General features: G+C 38.6%; 1 protein-coding gene and 1 pseudogene across 1 annotated transcript in view; both read right to left on the bottom strand.

Moving 5' to 3' along the window:
• The window catches only part of ANTXR1 (ANTXR cell adhesion molecule 1), a 263047-nt gene that overhangs the window by 204226 nt on the left and 36617 nt on the right, over nucleotides 1–22204 (bottom strand). The gene's annotated exons all lie outside the window — the stretch shown is intronic.
• LOC120851387 lies at nucleotides 8307–10161 on the bottom strand (annotated as a pseudogene).

Genomic DNA, 22204 nt, shown 5'->3' with positions numbered 1-22204 from the left:
GTTAGATGTCCACATTCCCATTCCCATCAATTAAATAGCTCCATGCTATGCTGAAAAGGGCAAGAAAGTGTAGTTTTTGACAAAAGAAAAAAAAATGAACTTCACTCATGAATAGTAATCCCATAAAGGGTTTGAAATTATTCTTCCTCCCACTGGAGTTTCTTTAGGGGCAGAGGGTGGAGACGCACAATTTAAATTGGGTAGGGAAAGTTCTTTTCAGCAGGGAAGGAAACTAATGTTCACTAGGCATCCACTAGATACAGGCCCTACACAAATTTCTGATTTCATCCTCATAATAACCACTCCAGGTGGGTATTATTGCCCTCAGGTAAGAAAACGAGTTCAGAGAGGTTAGATAAGTAAGAGAACAGAGGCTTGAAATCAAATCTGCCTGATTAGAAGAAAAAAAATTTTTTTGCCTGGATTTCTACTTTGCCAAGCAGTATAGAACAATGAGAAGTTTTCAGTAAAACTTGAATTAATGAAGAGCAATGGCAAATTTTAATACCATCTGTGTACTAAGACTGTGTCAAACTGTTTGAAAAATACATACAATTAATTCACTTATGCCTTATGATAGCTCTATGAGGTAGATACTAGAGTTATCTTCATTTCACAGATAAGGAAACTGAGTCACTATATTGCTGAAAGTATTAAATAGTCATTTGACTTCCCCAGTTCAAATTAGCTCCCTCAATCAGACTTCACATTGGCACCCGACAATTTTGGATTTATAGCACTTAGGAAATTATATTTTATTTTTTTTTTATTTTACTTTACAATTCTGTACTGGTTTTGCCATACATTGACATGAATCCACCACGGGTGTACATGTGTTCCCAAACATGAACCCCCCTCCCACCCCCCTCCCCACAACATCTCTCTGGGTCATCCCCGTGTACCAGCCCCAAGCATGCCGTATCCTGCATTGGACATAGACTGGCAATTCGATTCTTACATGATATTATACATGTTTCAATGCCATTCTCCCAAATCATCTCACCCTCTCCCTCTCCCTCTGAGTCCAAAAGTCCGCTATACACATCTGTGTCTTTTTTGCTGTCCTGCATACAGGGTCATCTTAAACTAATAACAGTTGACATTTTATGACTAATTTATAAGCTAATAACCAATTCTATAACTAATAATCTCTGTTTGTTTCAGCTCTAGACTTTAAGGAAGTTGTCCAAAGCTCCTTCACTACCAAGTGGCAGAGGTGAGGTTTCAACCTAGAGGCCCTGCTCTCAGTCACTATGATAAACTATTGCTCTCTTGAATAAATGAATGAACAAATGAATGGATAAAATTTATTACTTGTATATACTGGTAATTGCTTAAAGAGGAAGCCCAACACAGAATTAATATTTTGTTAAACTGATGTAATAGGGTGCTCATAGGTGAGACTGGATCGTCAGGTTGGAAGTTTTAAAAGACAAACTGAATAGGGTTTAAACTGAGGTTGCTGATGCTTCTAAGGTGGAATACTTAAGGTCAAGTAACTTAGAGCGACTGAACTGAACTGAACTTAGACTTTGGGAGACGTACAGATTATTGTCTGCTTTTCTTATCAGTGCCCAGATATCGGCTCACATGCCAAGCTGTCCAAATCATCCAACTGGAAGCCTTCTCTGACCCCCTCTACCTGACTCCCTCCTCTCCTAATCCCCTATGTAATCTAACATTAGGTTCCATTGGTTGTATTCTAAAGATATCTCGAGACTGACACTTCTATTTCTTTTGCCTACCTCATGGCCTGGGCCACCATCATTTCTTACTTAGACTATTGGGAAAGTCATTAGCTATCAGACTGCCTTTTCAACCCTCTTCTGTCCAATCTCCATGTGTTCTTAAACTATGTGTCAAAACATGCCATTCACTCCCCTGCTCAAAACCCTTCATAGCAACTGATTACACTTGGCATAAGATCTCAAATCCTTACCACAATCTTCAAGTGCCTACATGGGATGGTTCTCTCCCTCCCTGACAGTCTCAGCTTGCACCACTCTGCCCCTACTCCCTTCATTTGAGTGCCACTGGTCATCCCTAGCTCCTTTCTCCAACAGATCCTTCACACCTACAGTTACTGCTGCCTAGGGATGGGAGATATTCTTTGCCCAGCTCTCCACTGGGCTAATTCTCTCCCAGCCTTCAATCCCAAGCTAAATATCAATTGCTCAAAGTAGCTTCATTGGACAATTAGCTCCCTCAATCAGACTTTACAGGGCATCCCACAATTTTTGCTTTCTAGCACTTAGGACATTTTATAAGTCATCATCTGTTCAGTTTAGTTCATTTGTTTCAGTTCTAGACTTTAAACTCCATGAGGGTTGGGCCATGTCTGTTTTGGTCTCCACTCATCTTCTGTGTTTATGACATACCTGGAACATTACAGACATTCAAAAAATATTTGCTGAAGAGGTAGAGGAGGGAAGAGGCTTCATTGGCTACATGTGGACACTGGCCAGGCAGAAGCTGACCTGGTAGTAATTGACTGTAGGGCAGGCCTGGGTCCATGTGATTATAAACCATTCTCTATGCTGTACCTCTTTACAGAACTCCCACATTTTAATAAATTCCATTAAAAGCCATAGTTTAATTTCAACTCTGTTGTTGGGTTATGAGAAAGAGCATAGATCTGTGCATTAGAAGGAGGGTTAAAGATGAGAGCAGAGTCCCCCATGAGGCCACCATGGTAGGGGGAGGGTGGCATTAGCATTCACCTGGCAGAGGGCAGCTTTGCCCTGCAGGTCAGCCTTTTCATGAGGGTAACAGCAAAGGTCCATATAGTCGAAGCTATGGTGTTTCCAGTAGTCATGTATGGATGTGAGAGTTGGACCATAAAGAAGACTGAGAGCCAAAGAATTGATGCTTTTGAACTGTGGTGTTGGAGAAGACTCTTGAGAGTCCTTTGGACTGCAAGGAGATCAAACCAGTTAATCCTAAAGGAAATCAATCCTGAATATTCATTGGAAGGACTGATGCTGAAGCTGAAACTCCAATACTTTGGCCACCTGATGCAAAGAGGTGACTCATTTGAAAAGACCCTGATGCTGGGAATGATTGAAGGCAGGAGGAGAAGGGGACGACAGAGGATGAGATGGTTGGATGGCATCACTGACTTGACGGACATGAGTTTGAGTGAGCTCCGAGAGTTGGTGAAGGACAGGGAGGCCTGGTGTGCTACAGTGCATGGGGTTGCAGAGTCGGACACGACTGAGCAACAGAACAACAGCAACAAGAGCCAACAAGGTGGCAGGATGGTGAAGCTGGGATAGGAGAGTGTGGCTGAGACAGAGAACTGGGGTTTGTTCCTAAGTCATAGGGGTCATACGCTGAAACTCCTTGGTATAGCTGAGGTGCCATATGGAGTCGGAGGATAATTTCTAATTAGGTGGACGCAGATAGGGCACTGAAAGGAAATGTGAACCAAAAAAGTAAATGTGGTCTTTTCTTTGGTCATTGACTAGTGAGGTTTAGGAAATGTTGGTAACACTAAAATTGGTGTATTGTGTTAAAATTGGAACTTTAAAAAGAGGAAAGAAAAACGGGATACTGGGGGTGTGGAAAAGATTCCCTGGCTGCTTTGTATTTTTTCTCTGCCAAAAAATGTCTGGGAACGGGGGTGTTTTCTCTAAGCCTATTTCCTTTCCTTACAAGTGTTTTCTTGAGCTTTCTATTTTTTTGGTACCAGAACAAGCATAGGCTGTTTTGGGAGCTGTCCTTATCCTTGATGTGTCCGGCAAGATATGATGAGCTCACTGGTCCCAAGCAGTGGTCACACTTCCCTTACACCACCCTTAGTTGGTAAAAGATCAGATGACTTATGGCCCCATCTCCCTACTCCATGCCCCTTCTCTAAGCTCCCACAACATCCAAGCAAACAGAACAGATGGTTTCATGGAAATTGTGGGTCTGTTTTAATTCTGGGACAATAGAACTATTAATAAAGACCTATTTTTTCATGCTCTCTTAGAAATGAAAGAAAGCTTGGAGAAAGGTCTTTTAAAGGGGTTGATAAGAACCTCTCCTCTCTGAGAACTTGGGTATTACCAAATGAAATGTTATCTTCCTGGGAAATGAGAGAGTCTGGGAATCCTACGAAAACAGGCTGCTATTAAAGAGTCTCCTCTTTTCCTTGGTGGTTTCACATGTCTGCCAGTGTTCCTACTTAAAAGTTAAGGGTTTTCAGGCCACACGTCTTGTGTTCCTTTTGCGACTCCTGCAATACTTAATGATGGACATAGTTGAGTGATTTGTTGCTGAATGAATGACTCCACTTTGGATAATCCATCCATCAATTCATTCATTTTCACAACTATTTACTGAGTACTCACTCTGCACCCAGTACGATGCTGGTTTGTAGGGGGAGGGTGTGGGGAGAATCAGTTATGGTGTCTGTTGGGCTTTTTCTTACCCTGGGAACTTTTCTACATTTCTTGAAGATTACTTTCTGGGATTCCAGTTATATTGTGACATTTTAATATTTGCTGATGAAACCATTAAAGGAGGAATGTATATAAGTACATCAAGAAGCAAGCACTTCAACAACTTTTTACCCCAAGTATCCCAGTGACTCTTCTACTGCAAAATCCACCTTGGGGTTAGGCAATGTCTACCACATTTTCAGTCTATAAAAAATAAACTCCACCACCACCTCTCTGATACCCAGCGTCAGCTCTGAATTGGCCACTTTTTGCCTCCTAGTGAAAGAGCTTCTGTGGAACTGACTTTCCTCAAATGTCCTGCAGGTTTTGGCTTTGGAACCTCAATGATACAGTAAGCATGCATCACAATTAACCACTAATGCTGCACTCACAGCATTTCCAGATGTCTCAGGGCTCCACTGTTGGCTACCCAAAACATGGAGTGGACAGAACAGAATAGCAAAGATTAAGTAAAGACATTTTGTTGCTACTTTGGAGTCATGCAGTCCCATAACCAACTCTAATCACTTTAATGTATAAAGATCACATCCTCTTTACGATTTTTATCACAGAGTAAGCCAGTATGATTAATGACATCAGGATGCATGTTGAACCAAAGATCCATTGTTATATTTTTTAAAGTTAGGCATAATTTATATATAGTAACATGCATAGGTATTTATTAATATCCATTATAATTGTTGAATTTATTTCTATTACTTTTCTCTTAATATTCCTTCCTTTTCTTTTAATATCTGTAGGATCTCGAGTGATATCCTCCCTTTCATTTCCTTTCAGCAGTTGCTATATGGATTATGATATTTATCCTTATTTTATAAAAAGTTAATATCATGCTGCTTCTCATATAATGGAAAAACCTCTTAGTATATAATACTTCCATGTAATTCTCTGTCATCCTTTGAGTTATTGCTGTCATATATTCTACTTCTGTAAGTAATCACTCCAAAATACAGTGTTAATTGTTTCTGACTTAAATAATCATCTTTTTATGAAATTAAGAAAATAGCTGGCCTTCCCTGGTGGCTCAGTGGTGAAGAATCCACCTGCTCATGCAGGAGACAGTAGTTCGATCCCTGGTCCGGGATGATCCCACATGCTGGGGAGCAATTAAGCCTGTACTCACGGCAACTAGAGAAGTAGCCCCTGCTCACCACAACCAGAGAAAAACTCACGCAGCAACAAAGACCCAGCACAGTCAAAAACAAATAAATAAAATTATAAATGAAAAAGAAAATGGTTATCATTTCTGGTTGTTATTTTTATGTGTTGTTATGGATAGTTTACACCTGGTATTATTTTTTCTTTGAAAAATTTCTTTTAACATTTATTTATTTATTTAGTAACAGATATGCTGGTAATGATTCTCTCAGCTTATTTTTCTTTCTCGAAACGTCTTGATTTTGCCTTTAATTTTAAAGATATTGTTTTTCTCTTTAAAGATATTGATCCTTTGTCTTTTGGATTGCAGAAACTTTTTTCCAGTGAAAAGTAAGAGATTTTCATTGATATTTCTCTGTAATACATCTTTTCCCTCCCCCTTTGACAGCTTTTAAGAGTTTCTCTTTATTCTGGTTTTCAAGAAATCAGCTGTGATGTGCTTAAGTGATTTTTTTTTTAAATTTATCCTGTTTGGGGTTCTTTCAGCTTCTTGAATCTGTGTGTGAAATATCATGTATAGTATTCTAATTATACATATATTAGATCACTTGATATCATCCCACAAATAAAAAGACCTGGTTCATCACCTCCGTGTTTTCCCTTCTCCCTTTCAGTTTAATTTCTATTAATGTGTTTTTAATTCATTAACCCATTTTATACAAATATTGTATTGTTTAGTCTGCAGTTTTCACTTGGTGTTTTGAGACTCTTTCTTATTTTTCAGATACCCCATGTCTTCCTCCATTATATGCACCTTTTCCTGTAAATTCTTTATATGTTTATAGTAGTTGTTTTAAATTCCTGTCTATTAATTCCAATAATTGAGTCATTTGTAGTTTGCTTCCATTCCTGTTTTTTTTCTCGACTATCGGTTACGCTTTCCTACTTCCCATGTCTTGCAATTTTTAAATTTGTATTTCACACATGGTATATTTTTTAAAAGCAGTGGAAACTTAGGTATAATATTGATTTGCTTTTTTTGACTCACTGTAGATGTAAGCCTTTTATCTTTGTGAGCTGGTGGCAGGGTGGTGCTCAATGTTTAGATCCTCTCTTGAGTTAGGTTGATCTTTGGTTGGGATACAGCTTTAATTAGACTCTATTCCCTGTTATTAACCCAGTTCCCAGCCCTGTCTTTGTGATTTTTTTTCTGTATTTGAGATGGGAGTTAGGCACAGCTTCAGATAATTTTGCTTGACTTAGGACTCTGGAATCCAAGCAAGCACCACAAGTATCCATGGGATTAAGTGATTTCTCTCTCATTTTCAACAACTCTTTCACTACTACTTTCTTGGGAAACTGCAGAGGTTTGGATGAGAGGAAAGAATTATTAGGCTGAGAAATTTTTCTTCACTGGGGCCCTTTAAGATAATCCATCTCTCTGGTACACATTGTTGTCTAAGGGTCAGCTGACTTTTCCTCATGCCTGAGAGGTCTGTCCATGGGTCACCTACATTTCTAATTTCCCAAACCCAGATCAGGTAGCCACCATCAAGTACAGAAGCTTCTGCAGATGTCTGCTCAGTTCTGGGCTTGTTTCTCTCTCATCTCATCAGTGCTTCCTGTGTGTTTGCTAGCCCCAGTGGAACATATGAATTTTATTTTGTCTGGGCTTTTCTGGTTGACCATGGAAATGAAGGTTTTTCACATCTCTCTACATCCTAACTAGAAGCAGACATACTATAAAGGCTTTTTCTAAATATTTGCGACTACACATTTGTTTCAAGTCAGGAAAAAAATCCTGGAGATGATTACCAGCATATAAATATACTCTAGTACCTTTCATCTTAACAAAATAAATCCTCTGTGACCCCACATGTCCCCCTAGCTATTGACCAATTCATTTGCATGTCTCTTCAAAACAAAACTTCTTGAAAGAGTACTTGCTTCCCAGTTTTTCTTGGTAAAGATTTCAAATGTAAAGTGATCTTTATCTATCTGTTCATAGTAAATGAACAAGACTAAGACTGGTTGGAAGCTCTGTGTGCATGGTGCGTGCGTGTGTGCTGAGTTGCTTCAATTGTGTCCGACTTTGTGTGACCCTATGGACTGTACCCCACCAGGCTCCTCTGTTCATGGGATTCTCCAGACAAGAATACTGGAGTGGGTCGCCCTGCCCTCCTCCAGGGGATCTTCCTGACCCAGGGATCAAACCCATGTCTCTCACATCTTCTTCACTGGCAGCCAGGTTCTTTACCACTAGTGCCACTTGAGAAAACTTGCATGCATGGTTGTGATGATCAGCTTTTATCAACAGGATTCTTTGTTGGATGGATCGTCCACTGATGCATCAGTGCATGAACACTTTCCCCCCTCTGAAATGATTATTTCTACAGTGAAGTAGTTTTCAAACTCTTTCCTTAGGTGTTAATTCTGGAATTGACAAGGGAGAGGGCTGGAAGTAGCAACATTTGTTGTGCATATGTCTCCATAATCTCCCTTGTGTGGTGTCTGTCCATGAAACCTTTCTTGTTTAATTTTGCCAGAGAATACACTTCTCTTTTCTAGTGGAGCTGGAAAAGGGGGAATTTTTCAAACTGTAGCGGAAGCAAGTGGTTCTGAAGGTTGAAAAGATCCTTAGATAAACTTTTAAACATGTTCCAGTCTTCACCCTGTACCACTTTCTTTTTTTTTTTTCCATGTCTCTGGTATTTTAATAGGAAAAAACATACACATAATAAAGGAAATGAGGTGACAATAAAATACAAAGAAAAAGACTTCTTAAAATACACACTTGCAAAACTACATAAGAACAATTAAATTTTTCTTTCTTCAATGAAATCTGTGAATGAACCAAGTTCTCACAGAACTTGAGACCTTGTTTGGTTCTCTTTTCCAGGACCAGAAATTCCAAATTTAGAGGGACAAAAATGGAAGAAAATAACATTGCATGACAATGGACACTAAGTTCATAAAGAACTTTTCTTTAAAAATGAGATATTATGGAAGAAAATACCATGAAAATAATAATCCTATGAGAATTGTTTTTTAAGCACAGTAAATTTGAGCCTTGGTCTTCATGAAGATACTACAGCTTATATAGAAAACTATAAATATACAAGACTCCAGGAAAAAAAGTCAAAATACATATTTAACATTCTGTAGGCCTAAAAAACTTTTGAAGGGAGGGAGAACGACGGCCAACTGAATCTTCACTCAAGAATACAGAACTATGAAAAATTCCTGGGTCAAAAGCTCCAAGATGCTCCAAATGGAACCACACTTTGTAAAAACATACAATTTAGATATACTTTTTAAAGGAAAGAAAAAGTACTGAATAATTGCAGTTTCTTCCAAAAAGGAGATCTTAAATTAAGGGGAAAAGATTCTAATAGTGTAAACGAATCTGGCTCAGAAAGAAAACTGAATAATATATCCAATGTTCTGTCCATAAAAGTAATGATGGTACATCTTTAATATTAAAGAAATAGGCTATAAAAAAAGTTCATTCTCAGAACTGGTTTTAGTAAAATCTCATTTGTGCTCCTTTGTGGGTGCATAATAAAGTTCCATGGGTTTGTTCACCTTCCAGTATTTCTCACTGACCAATTCCAAAGAAAAAGAGCCATTTAACACAGTGAACTGGCCACTGGCTATTCCTATGTAAATGGTATACTGCTTCTCACTGGCCGTATCAAGGTTCATCTGGTTTGATTCTCCTTTGCTTCGAACTTCTTCTAAAGCTAACCTCACAGCCAGATACTTGGATAAGTGATCAACAGTAGCATTACCTGAAATCTTTACGTATCTTGTCTGTGCACTGTCATCTTTTTCCATAAGTGTGGGATGAGGCCTGAATACTAATTCAATTTCACTAGCGCCATCCATTACTGGGTCAATTGCCAAGCTCAAGCCCGGAATCATCAGATGTTTTGGTCCGTTTGTTACTAGGTCCTGCTTCCTGATTGCTATGCGTGGACGCGACGCATTACTACAGTGAGAACTGTCTCCATTGTCTTCTGCTCCACTACCATTTTCAATCTGTTGTTTCTTACCTCACTGTAATCTGTTCATAGCCTGAATCTTCAGTCCCTCCTCAATGCTGTGGCTGAGTGCCTGCTGATTATTGTGCTTGTTGATCCTGGCTAATACTCTTTCTTGATGAGCTTCATACTCGTCACGACTTGGATAAATTTTGCTGATGAGTGCATCAAAGTTTGGGTCTGGTCTTAGTGATCTTTTGGAAACTAGCTTTTTCCGACAGGTAGGGCATTCTTTATTGCCACTTCTGAGGGCTGTGATAATGCAGTCTGCACAAAAACGGTGTAAGCACTCTTTTGTAGTCATGATGTTCTTCAACATATCCAAACAAATTGGGCACATTAATTCACTGTGCAGACTTCGAGGTGAAACCACAATTTCTAAGCCATCTGTTATTGCCTCCCTTCCCACAAGGCGGCACTGAGAACAAAGGCAGCAATACAGGCTCCTGAGGTGTTCGTTGTAGTTCAAATAAACTGAGCTCCCATGTTTTGCTTAATGGCTGAGTTCCATTTGTCTGCACAGCCTGAGACATTGCGGCTCCTGCCCCAACGCGGGGCTCTGCACGCCGCGGCCGGAGCGAGACTCGGGCACAAGCCGCCGGCGCCGCCGCACAATATGGCGAGCCTCTCACCCTGTACCACTTTCTTGCCTTCTGCAGTAGCAGAAGACAGTTCCAGGTTTTGAGCTTTCCAAGGTTCTGCAAGGCTACAAAGCTATTTCCTCTTCAATATCTCTTATTACATATGACTTCTCTCCACACTGCTTACATTGCTTGCCACTGTCTGTATTCTTTCTGTCCTGTGTTCTTATGGTTTTAATTTCTTCAAAGATGGACTTTGTGGTTTTGTTTCACCTTCTCCTGATTGTGGGTGCTTTTTGCAAGAAAAGGAGCTAAAAATGTCTTTACCCCTCAATTTAAAATGGAAACCCCTCACCTTTTAGCACATTTTGCAGTGACTTTTGACTCAACAATTCTGCTGAAACTGCCTATTTCAAGGTCCTCAATGATCTCCACATTCTCAGTTCAATGGTCACTTCTCTGCCTTCCTCTTACTCACTCTCTAACAGCAACACAGGAACTCCTTTCTCTCAATTAAAAATGCTTTCTTCTCTTGACTTCCATTGTAGCATCCCCTCTCCATCTCCCACATCAGTTGTCCTTTCTCATACTTCTAAGTAAGCTTTTCCTTCTCTTCTAGAACTTTAAAGATTGGAGTGCTCCAGAACCCAGATCCCCTTATTCTTACATCTACACTGAACCTCTGGAGAAGGGAATGGCGACCCACTCCAGTATTCTGGCCTGGAGAATTCCATGGGCAGAGGAGCTACAGTCCGTGGGGTTGCAGAGTCAGACACAACTGAACGACTTTCACTTTTTCACACTGTCTTACAAGGCAGTCTCATTCTTCCCATGGCTTCAGTACCATTCACAAGAGCATGGACTTTGCAGGAAGACAGACTGAATTGAATTCTAGTTCTGCCACTTCCAACACATGCCAACCTTTGGTTTCTCAAATGCAGAGTGAAAGTGTGGAACTATAAGATCTACCAGCTTCCTTCCAGCTCGGAGTCCTGCATCTGATTTTATGTTAGAACCAATGGTTGAAATAGAAGCAGAGCCTGGGAATCTGCTGGTAACTGGAGAGGCTACATTTGACAGGCAAGAGTAGTCTACAGTACGACACAGGGTCAAGTGCAGACCAGTAACTGAAGTTCATTAAAAGGAGCCCGTCAAGGAATTTCCAAATTCCTGAGCTGTCCTAAGCTAGCATAAAGGACAGGAACAATAGTTTAATCACACAGCAACGTGATGAATTTGTCCAAACAAACTCCTCCATATACAACTCTATTTTGGTTTATTACTCATTTGCAGAGTGGTTTTCACCATGCAGTTTCCTATGGCGCTACTTGGCTGCAAAAAAATCCCTGTAAGACCTTCCTCATCACTAACCCTTTCCCCTAGTTGAGTCATATTTTGCAAGAGATGGGAGTGGTGCAAAGTAGGCTCTATAGTCAGGGTTGCCCAAATACATATTTTTATCCTGTGAGAACCTTTAGTTCCAAACTCCTCTTAATTCAGTAGGGACAGGGTCTCTCCTGGTGCTGGTGGCATCTAAGATGGTCAGTTTGATGTACCTGAGCTTAGTACTACTGACCACAAGGAGTGTTTGCAGGGGCAGAGGATACTCTGCCAAATCCTGAGCAACAGAGAATGAGGAGCCCAGAGTCACTTTCTTGGATGGAAGCTGAAAGTAGACAGTTCTATGGTAGATAATAGACAAGAGTCTGCTGTTCTGGTCATGCTGGAAAAACCTACAGTTCTCTCCAAAAGATAGGACTTCCTTGTCATACTTTGGAGCAATGTTGGGCTGGAGGTGGGAGTAGGTAGGAGTACTAGGTTCACACCAGATAATCCAATCTACAAGTCAAATGTGGGCACATCTGTTTGAGAAGAATAGGAGAATCACACAAGATATCGGTAGAATGTTGGAAATGAAAATTCTTATAATCACTAATGGCAGTGTAAATTGGTGCAGCCCTTTTGGAGCACAATTAACTCATGTCTACTGAAGTTACATATTCACATACCAAAGACCTAGCAATTCAATCCCTAGGTATATATCTCTATATCAAAGAAATCTTGCTTCCCACCTTCTGGGAAACAGGTACAAGAATGTTCAATGCAACTTTGTTTATAACAGTGAAAAGTTAGAAACAAACTAATTGTATATTAATGAGAGAATAGATTAGTACATGGTGGTACATTATTACAATATAATGCAATGCAACAGAAAGTATACATTAGTTAAAATGAACCAAGTGTAGTTACACGTATCTACATAGAAAAAGTTTCAAAAGCATGATGTTAAGTGTAAAAAGCAAGCTCAAGAAGAACACAGTATGGTAGTTTATTATAAAACTGAATATGAAAAAATACATTATTCATGGGTATGCAAAAATATACAACAGTCATTAAGATGATAAATCCTACTTTCAGGATAGTAATATCTCTGATAAAAGAAAGGGGGTGTCAAAACATGTAGCATTTTATTTCATAAGCTTGGTGGTGAATAATGAAGGTTTGCAATCCTTTCTTTGTATACTTTTGTTATACTTAAAATATTTAATGATTTTAAAAAATTGTTGATGGTGAGTATCAAAGGCTGAACCACAGTTCACAAGGAAGCATTCTGAGCCTGTCAAAGGCAGTGCTAAATCTAAGGTTCAAGTTCCCACCCGGGAAGCCAAGCGTCTAAGAGTGATGGACAAGCCTGATGTTGACCAATAGCAGATTTTTTTTGGTTAGCCCACAGAAACTGTGTTGGTCTTAGCTATCTAGATTTGAATATGAGAACTCTACCATGTTTGATGCTGCTATTTCTGAAGTTCGCCTTGCTGGCTTCATCCAGATAAGAATGTTTGTGGCTGCTGGTCTGTCAGATGTTATCCTTTATCTATGCCACATGCCAGATAGTGGGTGAGCAGGGGAAGTTGTATTTCCTGAGGATCCATGCTGTGCTAGGGTCTCTGCTAGGCTCTTTCCATGCATTAGTTCACAAAGCATCACAACGCCACCCAATGGTGTTATCTTCATCATACATTTGAAAAGAAAACAGATTTAAGAGGTACAGAACATGTACGTGCTGGTAGAGCCCAGACTGGAGCCGAGGCTGGTCCTGGTACAAAGTTTGTGTTGTCTCTACTACATATGTGGCATCCAAACTTGGTACAGGACAGTGAACTGTGCACAAAGACACAGAAGCTGTGTGTGTGTGTTTGTGTGTATAATGTTTTTTCCTAGGGCATAGATTATATTCCAAAATTTGAGAAAGGACTCAACATGATTTTTATGTGACGTTAAACACTTGTGTGTTACAGAACAAAATACAAATACACATTCATTTTTAAGATGAAAGGATGTTGAGGAAATTTCTTATTTTGATGAGCCACTTCAAACTCAACCTAGGGATCCCAGGGCTATGCCTTTTCTTTTTCCTTCCTAACAGCAGTCCTCCAGAGGGAGACTATGAGAAGTGGAGGACCAGTCTTCTCTCATACATCCATCTGTTCCTAGACCTACTGAACTGCTTTAAGGTGGGTTCTTTTTTACCATCATTGAGATTCAATATGAGAAGCCCTTAGACAAATTTCCTCTAGAGACATTGCCTGTGTGCTCCCATCTGGAGGAAGTCTTGCTAGAACCATTAGACAAAGGAAACAATCATTTTTACCTGACGCCATGCCAAAGCAGTCTTTCTACCCATATCCCTCTGTGTAGGGAGAGACCAGCCAAAGGTTAAAAGCTTCACAGAGGGATGTGAGGCATGGAGGGCCGAGGACTTGCTCTGAATTATTCTTGGCTATGCTGTGATGATTTAACTGGGATGTGTCCATGAGGATTTAGGGTGATTCCGTAATTCTTTGTTAAAACCCCCAACAATAACCACAAATGTAACAGCACCATCTACTAGGTGGCTGGCTTTGCTAATCCTTCCCACACTTCTATGAGGTAAGGATGATCGTTACAGTATTCATTTCACAATCAGAGAAACAGGGGCACAGAGAGGTAAGGACCTTCCCATGGACTGAGTGAGACACCATGATATTATCTCTCAGTCAAAAGGAGAAGAGAGTAAATAAGTGCTCTGCTCCATTTCTCTTTATTTTGTCAACAAATCTTCTTGTACCTGCATGAAAAGTACTTCAAAATGGAATGAATCCAGGTGCTTTCAAGCACAAAGTATCTGAAGACTCTTTTTCTCTCCTGTTACTTTTAAATTTAGAAAAAGCTTTCAGAATTATGCCCCTTGATAATGACAGCCTGCAATCATTCTGCTCCAGAATCAAGTGATGTGTTCAGAATATGTCATTTTCCCCCATGATACTGATGGCAAAACCACACTCTCAACCAAACCAAAGGCTGACTGGGAAGGAGAGAGAAGTGTGGTCTCTTGGTTTCTACTCAGCAGTTTGAGCCAAGCGTTCTTGGCTTTCTCTCCAACTCCTTAAGCAATAAGCAAGATGCTTAACCTCTTAACCCCATCTGCAAATTGCTGATTCTACCTCTGTACCTCTTTGTGAGGACTATTTCCAAGCTATGTTGTTAAAAGACCGCAAAGATAAAACGTGTAGAGGGGACATGCTTTCAAAGGGGAACTGCTTTCTGGAAGAAGTCAGAGGGTTTGGGGTGGTGAGTTATGTAGGCTTAGGTTTATTTTTAATTTAAAACTGTATATAGTAGTAAAACTGTGGGAAACTCTATAGTGCAGTGATTAGGCATGTGGGGCATTGGGGCCATGGTTCCTGGGCTCAAATCCAGGTTTCTACATTTACGGTAAAGTGGCCTTGAGCCTTTTCTGACTCAGTATCCCCACCTATATAAAACATAATAAATAATATAATTCCCATAGCAACCTTACAAGGTAGATATTATTATTTTCTCTTATAACTGAAAAAGGTATTCTAGGTTGTCAGCACATAATAAGCAATTAATAGAAGATTTTATATATATATACATATATATGTACACACAAATGCAAATATACTTCTGTATTTCCACACATTATATGTATAGTAGTTGCTACCATTTAATTATTCCACAGATAAGAAGAAGGATAACAATATGCATACAGATACAGTGAATTAGGTAAGCTATGTAATAGCTGTGAAAAGAAGAGAAGCGAAAAGCAAAGGAGAAAAGAACAGATATAGGCATCTGAATGCAGAGTTCCAAAGAACAGCAAGAAGAGATAAGAAAGCCTTCCTCAGCGATCAATGAAAAGAAATAGAGGAAAACAATAGAATGGGAAAGACTAGAGATCTCTTCAAGAAAATTAGAGATACCAAGGGAACATTTCATGCAAAGGTGGGCTCGATAAAGGACAGAAATGGTAGGGACCTAACAGAAGCAGAAGATATTAAGAAGAGGTGGCTAGAATACACAAGACTGTACATAAAAGATCTTTACGACCCAGATAATCATGATGATGTGATCACTCACCTAGAGCCAGACATCCTGGAATGTGAAGTCAAGTGGGCCTTAGGAAGTATCACTAAGAACAAAGCTAGTGGAGGTGATGGAATTCCAGTGGAGCTATTTCAAATCCTGAAAGATGATGCTGTGAAAGTGCTGCACTCAATATGCCAGCAAATTGGGAAAACTCAGCAGTGGCCACAGGACTGGAAAAAGTCCGTTTTCATTCCAATCCCAAAGAAGGGCAATGCCAAAGAGTGTTCAAACTACCGCACAATTGCACTCATCTCACACACTAGTAAAGTAATGCTCAAAATTCTCGAAGCCAGGCTTCAGCAATATGTGAACCGTGAACTTCCAGATGTTCAAGCTGGTTTTAGAAAAGGCAGAGGAACCAGAGGTCTAATTGCCAACATCTGCTGGATCATGGAAAAAGCAAGAGAGTTCCAAAAAAACATCTATTTCTGCTTTATTGACTATGCCAAAGCCTTTGACTGTGTGAATCACAAGAAACTGTGGAAAATTCTTCAAGAGATGGGAATACCAGACCACCTGACCTGCCTCTTGAGAAACCTATATGCAGGTCAGCAAGCAACTGTGAGAACTGGACATGGAACCACAGACTGGTTCCAAATAGGAAAAGGAGTCTGTCAAGGCTGTATATTGTCACCCTGCTTATTTAACTTATATGCAGAGTACATCATGAGAAACGCTGGGCTGGAAAAAGCACAAGCTGGAGTCAAGATTGCTGGGAGAAATATCAATAACCTCAGATATGCAGATGACACCATCCTTATGGTAGAAAGTGAAGAGGAACTCAAAAGCCTCTTGATGAAAGTGAAAGAGGAGAGTGAAAAAGTTGGCTTAAAGCTCCACGTTCAGAAAACTAAGATCATGGCATCCAGTCCCATCACTTCATGGGAAATAGATGGGGAAACAATGGAAATAGTGTCAGATTTTATTTTGGGGGGCTCCAAAATCACTGCAGATGGTGACTGCAGTTATGAAATTAAAAGACGCTTACTCCTTGGAAGGAAAATTATGACCAACCTAGATAACATATTGAAAAGCGGAGACATTACTTTGCTAACAAATGTCCGTCTAGTCAAGGCTATGGTTTTTCCAGTAGTCGTGTATGGATGTGAGAGTTGGACTGTGAAGAAAGCTGAGTGCCGAAGAATTGATGCTTTTGAACTGTGGTGTTGGAGAAGACTCTTGAGGGTCCCTTGGACTGCCAGGAGATCCAACCAGTCCATTCTAAAGGAGATCAGTCCTGGGTGTTCTTTGGAAGGAATGATGCTAAAGCTGAAACTCCAGTATTTTGGCCACCTCATGTGAAGAGTTGACTCACTGGAAAAGACTCTGATGCTGGGAAGGATTAGGGGCAGGAGGAGAAGGGGACAACAGAGGATGAGATGGCTGGATGGCATCACCAACTCAATGGACGTGAGTTTGAGTGAACTCCTGGAGTTGGTGATGGACAGGGAGGCCTGGCGTGCTGCGATCATGCTGCAAAGAGTCGGATACAACTGAACGACTGAACTGATGTAATGTAATAAAAAAAAAACAACCATTGGGCTTAAACATTTTAATTCTGTGAATTAAAAAAAAAATCCTACTCTTACTGACTACTTATATGAATTTAGGCAAATAATTCAACCTCTCTGAGAATAATTTTCTTAGCAGTGAAGTGAGGCCATTGAGTTGGAAAAGACATAATAATTCTTTGACTCACAGTTGTTTCATTATGCTTTGTTTTTTTCCTCTTGCAAAGTTTACAAGAAATGTGAAATTTCCAGTTAAAAACTGTGATCTGGTTCTACACATTTCAACCTTCCCTTTTCTTCCAAAATCCTATAAAAACAGCTGAACTAGTATGACAGGGAAAATGTTTTGCATTGCTGGCAAATTGGTAAGCATGTCATATACATGCCAGACTCTTGCAATAATTCCTGCAAGATGTAGAGCTGCTGAGATCAAGGTGACAGAAGGGCCTACCAGCCTGCAAGTCTGTGACTTGAGGAAGAAAACCTGTGGTTGATGGTGAGATAGAGTCTCAACATAGTGATCCAACATCTACACTTGACTATTTTCCTTTGGCACAGACTTCCTCCTTACCTTGGACATACTAATTCTCTACCTTTCTCAAAAAAAAAAAAAAAAAGTTACACTACATATAAAATTTCCCATCTTCTTTTCCTGTGATCTTCACATTTTCAACAAAGATTTACATGATCTTTGACAGAACTCATCTCAAATCCTAGTAAATGTAGTTGTTCCTTTTTTGAGTCATTCTACTAAGAAAAATTCTCATAAGATGGAAAGAAGAGGAGTAATTTAAGAAAGTTAAGAAAATTTCCTATTTGAAGCAAACTCATATAAGAAACAAGGGGACACATAAAGCAATTCTAATTCATATTCATGATAAAGATATATCATCTCTAGCACAATAAAAGTGTGTGCCCCCCCACACAAAGAAAAATTTAGGATCAGGAAAATATTCATAGGGTTGAAAGATATTAGTTGTCAGTTTAAAAATGCAATGGCACCGATGAAACAAATTAAAGAATGCCTAAATAAATGGAAAGACAGCTGATGTTCATGGATCAGAAGACATAATATTGTTAAGATGACAATACTACTCAAAGTGATCTACAGATTCAAGGCAATCTCTGTCAAAATTCCAATGACATTTTTTTTTCTGCAGAAACAGAAAAACTTATCCTAAAATTCATGCAGAATCTCAAAGGAATCTAAATACCCAAAACAATCTTGGAAAAGAGCAAAAGTTGGGAGATTCATACTTCCTGGTTTCAAAACTTGCTACAAAGCAATAGGAATTGAAACAGTTTGGTACTAGCATAAGGACACATGTATAGGCCAATGCAATAGAATAGAGGACCAGAAATAAAACTTTGCATATATGGCCAAGTGATTTTCAACAAGAGTGCCACCCACTGAATGGGGGAAAAGATGAGTGTTTTCAACAAAAGGTGCTGGGAAAACTGTAATTCCATTTTCAACATAATGAAATTACGCCCTTATTTCAAAGTATAAGCAAAAATTAACTCAAAATGGATCAAAGACCTAAATGTAAGAGCTAAAACTATAAGACTCTTAGAAAAAACAAGGGGAAAGCTTTATGACCTTGGATTTGGCAATGATTTCTTTTTTTTTTTTGGCAATGATTTCTTGAAACGTAAAACCAAAAGCACAAAGCAGCCAAAAAAAATAGATGAGTTGGATTAATCAAAATTAAATAATTTTATATATTAAAAGACACTATCAACACAGTGAAATGATAACTCACAGAATGGGAGAAAATATTTGTATGTAAGTCATGTATTTAATTAGGGCTTGATATCCAGAATATGTAAAGAACTCTTAGAATTCAATGACAACATTAAAAAACAACCCAATTAAAGAATGGGCAAAGGACTTGAACGGACATTTCTCTAAAGAAGATATACGAATATGCCAATAAACTAATGAAAAAATGCTCAACATTCATCATCATTAAGGAAATACAAATAAAAACTACAATGAGACATCATTTCATACCCATTGGGGTGGCTATTCCAAAAGAAAAAAAAAAAAACTCACCAGATTAAATGGATTCAAAATGAATGTAAGACCTGAAACCAAAACTCCTAGAAGAAATCATAGGTAGTACACTCTTTGCCGTCTGTCTTAACAATATCTTTCTGAGCATATACCCTCAGGCGAAGGAAATAAAAAATCAGCAAACCAAACTACATCAAACTAAAAAGCTTCATGTCTGATATGAGATTAATATCTAAATACAAAGAACTCATACAACTCAACAACAACAAAACAACCCAATTTAAAAATGAGTAGAGGACCTGAACTGATATTTTTCCAAAGGCATACAGGTAGTCAACAGGCACACAAAGAGATGTTCAACATCACTAATTATCAGGAAATTGCAAATTAAAACCAAAATGAAATATCACCCCAAGCCTGTTCAAGGGCTATTAACAAAATGGCAAGAAATAAAGAGTGCTGGAAAGGATGTGGAGAAAAGGGAATTCTCAAACACTGTTGATGGGAATGTAAATTGGTACAGCTACTAATGGAAAACAGTATGGGTTTTCCTCAAAAACTTAAATAGAACTATCAGCTACTTGACTTCTGGGTATTTACCCCAAGAATATGAAAACACTAATAAGAAAAGACAAATGCGTCCCTATATTCATCATAGTATTAGCATTATTTACAATAGCCAAGGTATAGAAACAACCTAAGAGACTGTCAGTGGATGAACATGCCACAGATAAAGAACATGAATGGATAAGAATATGTGTGTATATGTGTGTGTCTGTATGTACGGAGAGGAATACACAATGGAATACTAATCAGTCATGAAAAGATAAGTGCATAAAACATCCTGCCATTTGCAACAGCATGGATGGACCTAGGGGATATTATGTTAAATGAAATAAATCAGACGGAGAAAGACAAATAAGTACTGTATGATTTCACTCATATGTGGAATATAAAAGTCAAGCAAACAAACAAATATAAGTGAATACACCAAAACAACCAAAAACAAACGTGTAGATGCAAAGAACAGAGTAGCTGTCAGAGGGAAAGGTCTTGTAAGTGAATGTGAAATGGTTAAAGAGGATCAACTATGTTGATGAATGGAAACTAAATTTTGAGTGGTGTCCAGGTTGTAGTGTACCCTAAAGTAGAAATCTATTGTACAAATAAAACTTACATAATATTATAAACCAAAGTTATCTCAATTTTTTAAAAACAATCAGAAAATGATCAATAAGGATGTGAAGAAATTGGAATCTCTCTGCATTGTTGGTAAGAATGTGAAATGGTGAGGCCACTGTGGAAAACACAAAACACTATGACGTTTCCTCAAAAAATTAAACACAGAATTACTATATAATCCAGCAGCTCTACTTTTAATGTATGCCCCCAAAGAACTGAACACAGGGACTTGAACAGATATTTATATGCTAATATTCATAGCAGCATTATTCACAACTCAAATGTCCATTGACAAATAAATGGATAAACAAAATGCATTATATATATACAAAGCAATATTATTCTGGCCTTAAAAATGAATTAAATTCTGATGCATGCTACAATATGGATGGACCTTGACGACATGTTAAGTGAAATAAGCCAAACACAAAAGAACACAAATTAAATGATTCCACTTACACGAAGTACCTAAAACAGACAAATTCAGGGAGATAGATGGTAGAACAGAGGTTACCAGGGACTGCAGAGTCTCAGTTTAGGATGATGAAAAAGTTCTGGACTTGGATAGTGGTGATGGTTGCACAACTTACTGCCACCACATTGTATGCTTAAAAATGTTTAAAATGTTAAGCTTTATGGATGTGCATTTTATCGCAATAAAAATATATGATGGATATGAATAAAATGGAAAAGAAATGATGTGACTGACAATGGGTTAATATGCAAAATATACAAATAGCTCATACAACTCGATATCAAAAAACAAACAACCCAAGATACCCAAGAGGCATAACAGCTAAAAATATTAGAAAAGAGGACAGATGTTATCATTAATTGCAAATAATGTAACCATCTTGCTAGAAAAATACTCCAAAAGTAGAAAGATACTTCAAAAGTAGAAAAATACTAGAATTAATAAAATGGTTCTTTAAAATGCTGAGATAAGAAATAAATCTACAAAGCAATGATTTCCCCCAGGCCAGTATTTCTTAACTGTTTGGGAGGCATCGGCTTGTTTTGCTGCAAATTATAATCTCCTTGACTTGCAAATTTTCAAAAATAATTTTATGGAGTTCAGTAAAAGCCCTTGGATCCCAAGCTATAGATTAATTGCTTTATAGTGAACAACAGTTTAGAAAATACAACAGAAAAAAATTCATTCACGACAGAAGCAAAAATTTTAAATATCTTAGAATTACTCTTAGACATTTAAAATTTTTGCTTCCGTCGTGAATGAATTTCTTTTCTGTTGTATTTTCTAAACTTGTTCACTATAAAGCAATTAATCTATAGCTTGGGATCTGGGATTTCTTTGGAAGGAATGATGCTAAAGCTGAAACTGCAGTACTTTGGCCACCTCAAGCGAAGAGTTGACTCATTGGAAAAGACTTTGATGATGGGAGGGATTGGGGGCAGGAGGAGAAGGGGACGACAGAAGATGAGATGGCTGGATGGCATCACTGACTCGATGGACGTGAGTCTGAGTGAACTCCAGGAGTTGGTGATGGACAGGGAGGCCTGGCGTGCTGTAGTTCATGGGGTCGCAAAGAGTTGGACACGACCGAGCGACTGAACTGACTGACTGAAGAAGAAACCTAATGAATACTACATGAGACTGATTTGAAGAAAATATCAAAACCTTATGGGGGGACATAAAAGAGAAGTGATATATCCTTAAGTAAGAAAATCAATACAGTAATAATGTAATGCTATTTTGTTCAGATTATTCTGTACTTTTCATACAATTCAAGCAAAAACTCAGGTATATTTTGGAATATTTAATAATTTAAATAATTACTTGAAGTGCACATGATAGGGAAAAATAAACCAGTCACTTAAAGACCAGGAGATTTTCACCCAGGATTAGAGGTAAGGAAGGATTTATCTTTCACATGTT

This window comes from Oryx dammah, unplaced genomic scaffold (genome assembly GCF_014754425.2).
Source record: "Oryx dammah isolate SB20612 unplaced genomic scaffold, SCBI_Odam_1.1 HiC_scaffold_25, whole genome shotgun sequence".
NCBI classification, from domain to species: domain Eukaryota; kingdom Metazoa; phylum Chordata; class Mammalia; order Artiodactyla; family Bovidae; genus Oryx; species Oryx dammah.
Note: the sequence above shows the minus strand (reverse complement) of the source record. Positions and strands in the feature narration are given on the sequence as shown.